Source organism: Pelecanus crispus, chromosome 2 (genome assembly GCF_030463565.1).
Source record: "Pelecanus crispus isolate bPelCri1 chromosome 2, bPelCri1.pri, whole genome shotgun sequence".
Classification (NCBI taxonomy): Eukaryota; Metazoa; Chordata; class Aves; order Pelecaniformes; family Pelecanidae; genus Pelecanus; species Pelecanus crispus.
The window spans coordinates 16,254,269-16,266,868 of record NC_134644.1 but is presented as its reverse complement, the minus strand read 5'-3'; the positions used below and the strand labels follow the sequence as shown (position 1 = coordinate 16,266,868).

General features: G+C 37.3%; 1 protein-coding gene across 8 annotated transcripts in view; it reads right to left on the bottom strand.

The window, feature by feature from the left end:
* The window catches only part of PARD3 (par-3 family cell polarity regulator), a 462,728-nt gene that overhangs the window by 15,681 nt on the left and 434,447 nt on the right, over positions 1–12,600 (bottom strand). The window lies entirely within an intron of this gene.

Genomic DNA, 12,600 nt, shown 5'->3' with positions numbered 1-12,600 from the left:
ATTATTTTCCCCAATCAATAAGAGCCTGTCATCCCTTAGTTCTGTTTTTAACAAGTCTTTTAAACTGATCAGTCTGAAAGCATTAAAAGGCTTGGGGGCCAGTAAAAAGCAATCTACTTGACAGTGCCATCCACAGGAACGCATTTGGGCAGTAGACCAGCGCTACTACCAGCGCTGCGGATGCCGGTGGGCTGGAGAGGGTTCAGCCTCGGAGGTATGGCTATGTAACGTCACACCCAGAACATTGAATTCTTCAAAACCATCAATTTTTCCACAACGCCTACGCAGGTAATCCACTCTCCATAGCACAGGTTTATGTGAAACCATAATGAAATACGCACAGGAATGGTTTATTTCACGAGGCAAAGGGAAAGTGGGTATTTATTAATCTTGTTGCCGTTTTTCCAGCTGTGCAGCTCGCACCTGACCCCTACAACCCCCACCATATTTCAATCATGTTAATGTGGGAATCACAGGAAGCCTGACAAACAAATATGTTGTATCAAGACTAACCAGAAGCATTTTAATCTCTTATTATGGCCTTCTTAAGCCCTGCATTTCATTGTTCATTTCAAAAGAGCTGATGAGGAATGGTCAGCTATTACTTTGTTTCAAAAGAGAAATCTGCAGGAAGACAACAGAAAACAATTCCACAGATTCCTGTTCTTGGACACAGGGCACAGTAAAACACAGTGAATTTATATCCCATGTCTTCTCTCATACGAAAAGACATGATTCTGGAGTCCATTTGTGACTATTTTCCATGTCTTTTGGGACTGGTAGGTGCAGTGGATTGAAGGCTGTAGGTGTTTGAGATGTTACCTCTGACTCTTTTCAGTGCCATTAAATGGAGCCTGGTTGGCCAAACAGAAAAAAATAGCATGGTTCTAGCAAACGCTAACTTATGAAGACTGGTTTTTTTATTTTTTTCTTTCCTTTGAAACCAAAGGTAAAGAAAAGGGAGGATATCAGGGAAGTCTTTTCTTTCATTTTTCTGCAAATGGGAGCTTTAAGAAATGCTTTATTTGTAGGGTAGGTCAACTTCTATGTGCAAATTGCCATTTTGAAAAGTACAGTTAAAGAAGGCTTTATTTAGAACAGGTGGAAACGAAACATTGTGGCATTTTCAAAATTTCTACTTCATTGTAGGTGTGTTGCTAATTCTATTTCCTTAATTCAACTTAATTTTGTGGAACAGCTTATCTCCATTTGCAGTTTTATATTACATAAATTTATTCTTTATTGTCAAATTCTGCCCTGCTTTACTATACAGCCCCTTGTTTTTTTCCCATGCATTGCTATACACTGCACATTTTAAGTGTAATCATTACAATCCAGTACAAGACATACAAAATACTTTTAAATGGTCTGTTGATTTTTAAAACTGGTATTGTTAATTTGGCAAACAAGTAGTCCAATACTTTCTACACAGACAGTGTTTTCTGTAAGATAAATTGCTCTTAAATGTAGCAAAAGACTTTAAGTATTAGTATTTCAGGTATAAGAACACGTTTGAGAAAGAAATGCCATTGAACTTTGGTGCGTAATTACTAGGAAAGCACCGTACATTGACACCTTGAAGTACTCCAGATGATTGGTAAATAATCAGCCTTCCTTAATCAAGGTTGTTTCAAACTGTAAGGGATCACAGAGTAAAAGTGACACTGGAGCAATTATCCAATGGCAAAGAAAAACAGAAGGTAAACCCCAAAAGTACTGCACTAAACCCTGTGCATTATAAGGAACAGACACACTCTGCCAGCCCCAAAATGGGCTACTGAAAGAGTTATTACAGATCTGATGACTTCTGCACATTTGTGATTGTTATTCATTAAAACAATTACATCAGCAGAAGAATAGCAAGCAAATGCATAGTGTCCGTGCCATGAAGCCAAAATGTGTGTCTCCTCCTGAACAGTAAATGCATGAATTTGACACCTTTTACACTGCAGAGGCGGAACAACAAAGGACAAGGAGGATCCTGGGATTTCTGAATAACTTGTCTCCAGACCTAAGAAGAATTTATTCTAATTACAAAAAAAAAAAAAAAGTCGTCGTCAAGATGATTTAAGTAAAGTTATTCAAAGTTATTAAAAGGTTTGATAATGGCAGAGAAGATAAATCTTTTAACAATATTTCTATTTTATCTGAAAAGCAAGGGACATGACCCAAATTTAGAAAATTGCAAAAGAAGTGAATTATAAAAAGGGGCTATTTCACAGAAAAGAAAGAGCTAAATTAGAAGACAAAACCACTTCTGTATCTACTCAAACTTCTTTGTGCTCAAAAACTCTGTGAGACACAGAAAGTGAGGTCAAGTCAGTGGTTTTATAATAATACCAAAAAAATTAAACATTTTCATTTAGAAGAGGAAAAGGGAAAAGGCAGGCAGCTAAGGAGGGGCTAAGATACTTTTAAGAAAAGATTATTTGAGGACTTAGACTATATCTCACATTGGCTTCCTTTCGTTTCTATTTTCTTCTCAACCTTGTTCTGATTCTCTAGGTTAAATCATTCAGCTGCCCTAACTTCTGCACCAGCGAAGGCTTGCACATCTCCATCCTGGCCAGCCAGGCTGTGTCCCATTTCTTTTCATGCCTCTCTTCATCCAGTTAATTTTATGCTCAGTGCTTTTTTGCTATGTTTTTTATGTCTCCCACTACACTCAGAGAACATTTGGTACACTCGCTTGATATCTCATTTAACCCCCAGCCAACAATCACTACTTCCAGAACGAGGGAAATGCAAAAATCATAATCAGAATAAAAAACTGTCTCAAATAAAATTTTGGAGTGCAAACCTAAAAGTGCAAACCTAACTTTATTCCTTTTCAGTTCCTGAGATGTTCTGTTTTATCTACAACTCTTTATGTAAGTCACATCATTATCCCTTGGGACAGATCTAAACAAATTATAGCCAGTGTGAAGAGTCCTTAGCCAGTCTAAACCAAAACAAATTTTGACTTATTGGATGAATTAATCTGAAAGATGTACAGTCATATCAACAGACTACTAGGACACAGGGCTGCAGGTGTTCCTGCTGCCTAAATTCCCTTTTGACTTTTTGCAGATGTATGGTGCACTTCCTCAAAAGTTTAATTAAATGCACCATGTCTTTCCCTATGCCTACTTAATAACAGGATGGCTATGAACTTATGGAAGACAATTAGCACCTCCTAGCATCGGATGCAAGTGATGTTCTTTCAGAGTGCTCTCATTATTAAATGTTCTTAAAAGAAATAAAATCAAAGAAAGGCTTTTAGGGCCAAAGTTAACTTGGGCTGTAAAGTGGCTGGGCTTCCTTGTATCCTATCTCTACTTGGCACCCCATTGCCTTCCATCTGCAGATGTCGCATTTCACAATCACCTATTTTGTGAGCGCTGCTTTAAAACGCACACCCGCCAGCACGGACTAAAAATGCAACTGTAAGCAAGGCTTAGATAGGCCAGAGCTGTCACATATTTCCAGAAACAAGCAGCCGCAGCAATGACCATGAGAGTCTCAGATCATTAAGCAATGTCTCAGTGTGATGTCATGCATTGATGTACAGAGTTGTAATCCTTTCAAAACAGACAGATTTTCAGTGTGATAAAGTAGATACAAACATGCTACTGAGCAGGGATGACTAAAGCTTTGGAAAAAAATTTATTGGCCTGAAAAAGCATGGAAAAGGGTCTTAACAACATCACCAGGCAGTTGCAACATGACTAGAATAACCAAAAGGTTGGTAAACAAACAGTGTTCTTTACACCTTGAAATCTTTTAACACAGATTTGAGCTGCCAGAGACTTGCTGGTCTGACCGGCTGCTTAGATCTCTGGATAGCAGTTATAAAACACAGATGGGTTCTTATTTACTTCAAGCTGGCAAATAACTATCACCTATTTGTACAAAATAAATTCCTTTCCATTTGGACAGATTACTCACGTCATATTAAAAATCAAGAGCTGAATTTGAATCTATCTGTGTCTACAGGTATAGAGAAGCAGAAAAAAAGTTTATTTCCATCCCATTCACAATTAATGATGTCCTCGCTCTGGTCCCGTGCCATAGCTGGTAGCACACACCCTTGCCAAAGTTCAGAACTAGCTGAGTGTCTACAAAATTGGCCCCTTCCTTCATGGCTTGAGCATGATGAAAACAGCCCAACAGAAAGCAGAGTGGTGATAATCTAATATAAATCTTCTGCTACATTTACTGAAACCCGAGCACCCTCTCGCCACGGTGCTTACTCCAAGCAGATGGATTTGTCTGTTTCGGATGGCCCTTGAAGGTGGATAAGCAGAAACTGTCAAGTTGTTGCAAAAAGCCGTGGACATAAAATAAAATGAAAGTTTGCCCTTTACCAGGCTTAAAGTTAGCACCACACTCCAACGTGTGCTCTGCTGGTCTGTTCACTTTAAACAGATTTGTTAATCGTCAGTGACACAGATGACTGTGCCCACACACCGTGGGGTTGAGGAAGGCTGAGCAGTGGCAGAGATTGCACTGTGTCCTTCCTGTCACCAGCTTGCCAGAGCAGCTTGGTGTTTTCCTATTATTTTGTTCTATGGTTTATTTTTTGACATCTAAATACCAGTCCTCAAGCTTACATTAGTGTAACCATTTGGCTGGTCCTCTCCTTCCAGTGTGCCCTACATACGGTCCTTCTCTGAGACACCAGGGAATAGATTTTCCACGAGCACATGGATATTAACACATATAGATATGTTACACAAACAGGAGCAACCACGGCCAGCGTCATATAAAAGAGTTGTGTTGTGTGATTACAGAATTGCTATAGTCAGTCTGAGAAAAAAATCAGCTGAGCGAGATCAAATTTGTTAGACTACAAATGTACTTGTAACATGGTGCAGTTATAACCTGGAAGGAGGCATAGAAAGATTTATCCTACACTACCTTTGTTTTTCTCAAGTGTCAAAGAATTTATTGAGAATAAGGCATTAAAAGGTGGGGAAGAGGTGCAAAAAACCCCAAAAATGTATCAATTAGAAACTGCAAATAAAAATAGCTTCTCTACGCAAGCTTCATTAACTTTTATCAGCTAGTATCTTGGGGTTTTACACTCAAACCACAGGTCATAAATTCACAGTAAATCCCCCATATGTTCACCAAACACCTGAATTCAATTTCTCTTCTAGTTGTAAGAAACGGAATGTGCTGCTCAATTTAATTATGCATGCAAAGTTAGTTTCTAACAAGGGCAGCTTCTTGCATGCTGAAGGGTATACATCCTATCTGAATTTTTTCCCCCCAGATCTCTTTCAATCTCGGCTTATTTCTACTGTTCACAAGGTTATAAAAATCCCTCTCTCTTGCCATTTCATATTTGCTAAATGAGTACAGAGCATTATATTTCCTTTAAAGTCTGCAGTTTTTAAAGGCAGCTAAATTCAAGGATTGGCTTAATGTGACAGGCAAGATCTAACATGTTACCTGTACACCTACCTACACACTTCAGCATATTAATCCCATCAAAACAAGGATTTAAAACCTAGGATTTATGTCAATATGTATGCATGTGAAATCAACTCATCAGGAAGTTTTCTGTCTTTTCCAGTTTACCTTCACAGTGGTAGTCACCAACTCCAATACCACAAAGAAGTTATGCAAGTCCCCAAATGCACTTGCTTTCTTCAGTGAAATTAATTTCCAAATTTTGACATCATGATTTGTTGATCGTTTCACACCAGTTTCAACAGAGTAAATTGTTAAAAATCAAAAACATACATCTATATTCTCCGGGTTAAAAAGGTAGTCTCCAATGCTCTTAATTTGGCACTCACTTCTGATGCAATAGCCATAAACAACGCAGAGAGCTGGAGCTGTTAGGGAGGTCACTTCACCACAACAGTCTCTTCAAACTCTCCAGACTAGATTTCACTTCAAGTCCCTCTGTGGCCCTTCTGTAGCAGGGCCATCATTTTACAACCAGTGAAATCTGAAGAATGCACCCAAGACCCTTTTTATTGCCACCATCACTCTTCCTTATTAGCCTGTCAGAGCCTGCACACCGGAGACAGAAATCCAGTCTTACTTTTCAGGGAAATTCTTCTACTAAAAAGAAAAGCAGAGATTTTAGGAGCTTGCTATAACCATCTGAAAACAGATACTCAGCTACTGGGTTATCACGCAGCCTAAGCCTTACTTTGGAGCCGTTAGATTTTGCAGATATCAGCCAAGCCAATTTTCAGCCACACACAACTTGTTACAGCCATTGTCATAGGGTATTGCATTTTCTGAGTTAAACAAAAAGCAAAACGAAAAAAGAGAACACTACATGTAACCTAAAAGAAAATATATGACATCTAACTGTGAATTTCTTATGAAGGTGTTAAGGAAATGGCAGTAATACACATACAAAGATTTAATAAATCATGGAAGAAGAAAATAAAACAAAATATTGGTGAATATCTCCATTTTGCAAAGGAGAAATTTGCATTTTTGATTCTAAATGAAATAAAAAATTACTTCCAGGGCAGGTGGGGAGAAGCAGGCTCTGACCTTCTAAGTATCCTCCTTTCCTAACTGGAACAGACAATGATGGCTCCAGTGCTGTTAGGTCTGACGAACATCCACAATTAGGCATCACAGGCTATTTTGTGTCAACACGAGGAGGATGGACTACCACAGTAATACAAAGACATTTAACAAAGACCACAGAGAAGAAATCCTCTCCTGGACCTAGCTGGCCGTTCCTGTGCCAGCAGAAGGGATCATCGGGGAGATTCCTAGTGGGCTTCAGGCCACGTCAGCCTTCGTCTCTAAGCTAATCCATCTGCTTTGTTGGAAGCTATTTAGGGAGAGCTCCCTCTGATCTCCTCTCTGGATGAGACGTGGGGGCAGAGATCTTCAGCAGAGAGGCAGCAACAAGCAGCTAGGGAGCAGTCACTTAAAGCACAGCAGCTATTTGCAAAAAGGAACATCTGTCCATAGCCAACACCACCTGTGTAGTGTGAATGTTGTTAGGTAGGTATAACCCAGCTCACTCTAGCACACCTTACACGACTCAGCTACTGCCGTGTGGTGACGCTATATTTTACAGTATAAAGTCTGCTTCAGAGCCCAACTCTAGCCAACACTGGAGTGGAGAAAAAGCCTGCGTCTTTTCATGGGAGGAGTCTAGAGACATAAAAAAATAGAAAAAAAAGTTCCTGATTGTACCATTTGATTTGAAGGATTCATCAAAAGTGATTAATATTTTATTCAAATAATGCACCATTACACTGTGTTTGTAAATGGTGAAATTTCGGTCTGTTTCAATGCAAAAAACCCTTCTTTAAAAGGTATTTAGGTCTTGCTTAATGCATTGACGTAAGTTACACTGGAAATCCCAAAAATATTTTAGGTTGTTTTATTTCTCTTTAACCACAGAAAATGCTTAGGAAATAGGTATCAGGGTGTTGCAACTAGCAAAACCCAACAGAACGTTTTTGACTCTTGTGAACACTTGCCCTCACTAAAAACGACATCTTATTTTAAAGTAAGAATAAAACTACAGTATCAAGCAGTACATCGCTAGACAAACAGTGATGTATAGACAAAGACATCTCTTTAAAATGCCTGAACACTTAAAAAGATAATACATTACGCAAAGTTCACATGGCTCCCACAGTCCTTACCAGCCGCTAACATAATTATAGTATAATTATTTCTTTTCTTTGACAGAGGGGCTATTGCATTATAAATCTCCAAATAATATTTTGATTGATTTCACGTTATATCTTACTCTAACTATAGGCTACTTTCCAACTGCAAAATGAGAAGTTGTCCATTAAAAACAAACAAACAAAAATGACTGGCCTAAGGATACCAAGGCTAGGTCAAAGCTTCACATGGTTTCTGAAATCTGAAACTTAGGGAGACTCCCTCTGCTAGTAGCATCAGTAGTAGATCAGAAATTCTACATAAAACACAGAGAAATGTGGAATCATTGTTTTCTTTCTGGCACTAAATAATCTGCAACCTCTAAATAAAACTTTAAATCTGAGCTTACTGTTAAGCATTTCATCATTTAGTGCCTGTGCACGCAGTTTCCCATATGACTCAACCAAGAAAAAATGAAAATCAAAGCTAAGATTGATTACTTGAATTGGTGCCTAAATTCACATGGCTATTGCCTTCTTATGAAGTTGATCACTGAGATTTATACCGATTAGCATAAAAACTAATTAAGATTTTTAATTAAATATTATTTGCATATGGAGATTGAAAAATCTCAACATGATATTTTGCAAAACAACTGATTTCTGGATAAATCCTTTCAGCATTTTATTGTAAAGATGAAGATTTTAATAAATAGATGTTTTAATCATGCTTTACTACCACACTGTCTTGATTAACTTTAAAACTAGAAATTGACATTAAATTACAGTTATATTAAAAAAAAAAAAAAAATCAATTCCAGGCAAGGACAGACAAGAACAGAGCTTACCTTTTATCCAAAAATTCAGGTGGTTATCTAGTGAGTCAGTTGGAACTCAACTTTTACTACTTAAGATATTTTCAAGTTATTTCACTTATTTTTCCTCTTGCAAATGTTGAAAATGTCTTTTCCTCAGGAATTCTTTTTCAGATGTACTGTGCAGGATGCTCAGTAATTGCTGAGGGTCTTGCTATGTTTTGAAACACTGGATTAGAAATCATGAATTCTAATATTTATTGTTGCTGGGCTGCCCAGTTTCAACCCAAATGCAGATTTCAGATACCCAAAAGCGTGTATTTCTCTTGCGGCAGAAGAAATACAACATTTGCTTGTAACACCTCTTCAGTGGTGACAATTACCCTGATAAAGGCTATAGGAAAGCTAATTTATTTACCAGGAAAAAGTAGGGCGGGATTTTTCTCAACCAACTTTAATCATCTAAAAGGCAGGCATGTAGTTAAAACTACCCATCTAGACACTTTCTAAGGAAAACACAGAGAAGTAAGTTACTCCAGAGGGCAATTCACAGCACCTGCCTTAGGATGCAATTACTTACCCTCGAGAGCTCATTACTGTTCTTCATTGACAAAGAAAAGTAGAGTGACGAGCTCAGGCTTAGATGAGTAGCTTTAGACAACTACATTAGGGCAAATGAATCCCACTCTAGATGACTAACTTGGGCTCAAGGTAGGTGAAAAATAAATCATCCTAAGAAATCTAGTACTAGGAATGCCTGGTAGAAGGTGATGGTCAACTGGCATGGAATATAACCCAACAGTTTAATCTTTAGGCAGAAAAATGAATTAGAATAAAATTATCTTAAGTCACTCAGCCTCACTGTGTTTGCGTTCACATATCCACAAAAGAACAACAGCCTTCTTTAAGAAGTGGTTTTTGAGACCCTGTATAAAGTCTCTACCATGACCAGTTCTCATTTACTCTACTATAATTTTAATGGTTCTTTACAGAGTACACTATACTACTGTTTGTAATTCTCCTTTATAGAAAAAAACCTAAGATTTTGAGTTTCTGAAACATACAGACCTGTATAGCCATGCCTGAGATAAGCCAAGGATTGCAACATAACAGCTTCTGTGGTTAAGATCTCCTTGGTATGGCATATATGTATCTCAACTTTCACATTACTTCAGCAAATGCTATAAGGTTTTCTTGAGTAACATAATTGCCGTATATTTTTTAGTAAACAGAAAGAAATGAAATATGTATAATAAATAATTCCACTTAGTACGTCAAAATTATTTTGCATGATATTGGCATTACATTACAAAGTTACAAGGGTATTATTTCATGTTGTTATTCTTGTAGTCTTAGGTTGATAATCTTTCATTTTGACACCATAATGGTGTCTCTGGGGATTTTGATGACAATCTGTTTTGACATCAAGTTAAAATATATCCAAACTGATATCACTTTATTTTGTTATCATTACCTAGTTTCAGTTGGATTTCTAAGATACTGCTTTATTCTGACATCTTTAATTAGGAAGATTTCAGTCCAAGTGGCAAGCACTAAAAAAAAGTTTTGAAGATGTTAAGCATGGCTGTGTAGCACGCATTACTGCCGTTCAAACTTGTACTGGCCAGATATCCCAAAATATAACAGATTAGTCACATGGTACAGATCCTCAGTCAGACCATAAAAACATGAAAATGCTTTTTCTTCTAGAGCATGATAATAAATTTAATAAATTGTACTGTAATTCTATTTCAGACACTTCAGGCAGAAGGCCCAGCAGCAAAAAACGCTGCCGCAAACCAGAACCTTCTGCTGCTGTTGGAGCGTCTGACACGCGCTCACTTCAAGAGTCCCTGTATAGAAACCAGAAATTATTTCCTGAATGCTATTAAAAAAGTGAGATTTCTAATTCATAAGCTTCACTGAAATGGAAATTGCTACACATGTGATTCTAACTAAAGAACAGCAATGCCAGTTCCTGTACAGAGCTCTAAAATGCAATGCTGGGCTTGAGCCTTAACTGGCGCAAACCTGTCTAGGCCCATTGAATCCAACCAAGCTTTGAGAGTTTATGGGCATCTGAAGATCTGACCAAGAGTTCTGAAAAGTTTTTAGGGAAAGAAATAATGAATTATTTTGAGCTCTAAGCTTCTTGTTACCAGTATGAAATTCAGGGATTGATTCTGAAACAATTTGCTACAGAAATGATCTGGTAAATTATCCCTGGGCTACCAGAAAGATGCATGTCATACCAATTTGAACATGTCCATTCACAGAAATATCACTCAGTTTCTTCTTTTTGTTATTTACTAGTTCTTCATTCCTTCTCTACAAGGAATTAAAGAGCAACTCCAGAGAAATCAACACCTTACACGTACTAAGAAGTGTATTTATTCAGCACAGCAGCCCAAGTTCTACTTACTAAAATGATTGCTGATAAAATCTCTTATTTTAAACATTAATGCATAAGATTTCTCTGCCATTCAAATCTGATCAAAGAGATTAAAGAATTTCTTCCTTTCCCCCCACTTCTCCTAAAGCATAATACTTAATAGAAATTGCTTGTATTATCTTATTTCAGAGAGCAGGCTAGAACTGAGACAATCCCTTGATCCCAGTTCATGAATAAAGCATTTAATGGACTGCACTTGTCGAAGGACACACTAAGCATTTGATCTATACAGTAAACAAATGTCTATGAAAAACAACACCCCAAAACAAAAATTTGCCATTTTTACTCATTATTTAAGATACTTTCCCTTCCTTCCTCTCTTATTTCAGGATTAAGACTCTGAAGACATTGCTGGGACAACAGAATCACATTGAGATGAAAACAGAAATTTTTCAAACAACTGATGGCAGCAATTCATGTTCCAGAGAAACAGCTAATAAGTCCATCTAAAGTTCATACATAGCTACTCTCCAGTAAAAGGAATTAATTGTTACGACACAAAAAAATGTATAATTATTATACAAATGACAGAAGGCTAAGTTGTACCCTGACATTCTATCACTCTCCACACTTTCTTTAAGAATTTCCATTGGCTATTTCCAGCAAAGAGGAACTCCTGCCAGCAGAAGAAACTGAAGCTATAGGACTGTGAGTCTGCATAACTATGAACCCAGCTGACCTGAAGAATTTGATACATACCTACAAAATGCTCTTTCATGCTCCCAAAAGACAAGATGAAATATTACAAACAAGTAACTGCAGCTATTAACATAAGCAGTACTGCAGAGCCAGTTCCATTTAATGCAAATTATAGACTTGTTTCTACTGGCATTGACCATTCTTCACCAGCCAAAAAACCAAGTAGGTTGAACTGTCTGAGAGGCCTATGTAGAAGACAATGTTATTTTTAACAAATAAATGTATTTATTAAAAAAAGTATTAAAACAATTTTTTCTACCTCTTGAGTTTAAAAGCTCAGTGTATCTTCTTCAATTATCTTAAAAATAAGAATTGCAATTAATTATTTTTTAAAATCTTCTTCAATACAATAAGCCTCATTAATGCAACAAGCTGTTAAGTGACAGACTAATGAAACATCAGCACAAAACTGCACTGGTATTTATGATTAATCTCTGAAATAAACTCATAGTGTAGTATTGTCTCTGTAATTCAAGGGTTCTATTGTAACAGGTCACATTGTATTTTTTGTCACATGTGACTCCCATGATCCTGTAAAGAGGGCAGCAGTAGAAGACATTGCACAACACTTGTGCAAGCACTAGCCTTCTCCAAAAAATGACTTTTCCCCTACAAAAGGTAACAGAAACTCCACGAGTATCTATGGGAATTTTCAAAATGAACTAAGGTAAGACATGGCTTCCAGAGAGCAGTTTATATTGCTATGCTGCTAACTCAGATAAAGTTGAATTCCCATGAATTTTCCCATTTGAGCTGCACAGTAATTTGCTTTTCAGGGAAACCAAAACTAGGAATTAGAGGCTAGGTAAGAAAAGAATGATAAATATCCTTAGGAAGCAGGACCCACAAAGATCTGATTTTGCTGCCCTTTTGCTATTTACTTTTTATTATTTTTGCCAGGTTTCTGCATCATTAAGCACTACTCAAATAGCAGGACCCTATCTGCAGCACACACTGCACAGACTGCCTAAAACCAGCCCTTAACCAAAGATTTTACAGTTTAAGAACAGATTTGCTCTTGCACAATGGAACACACACACATTTGGGA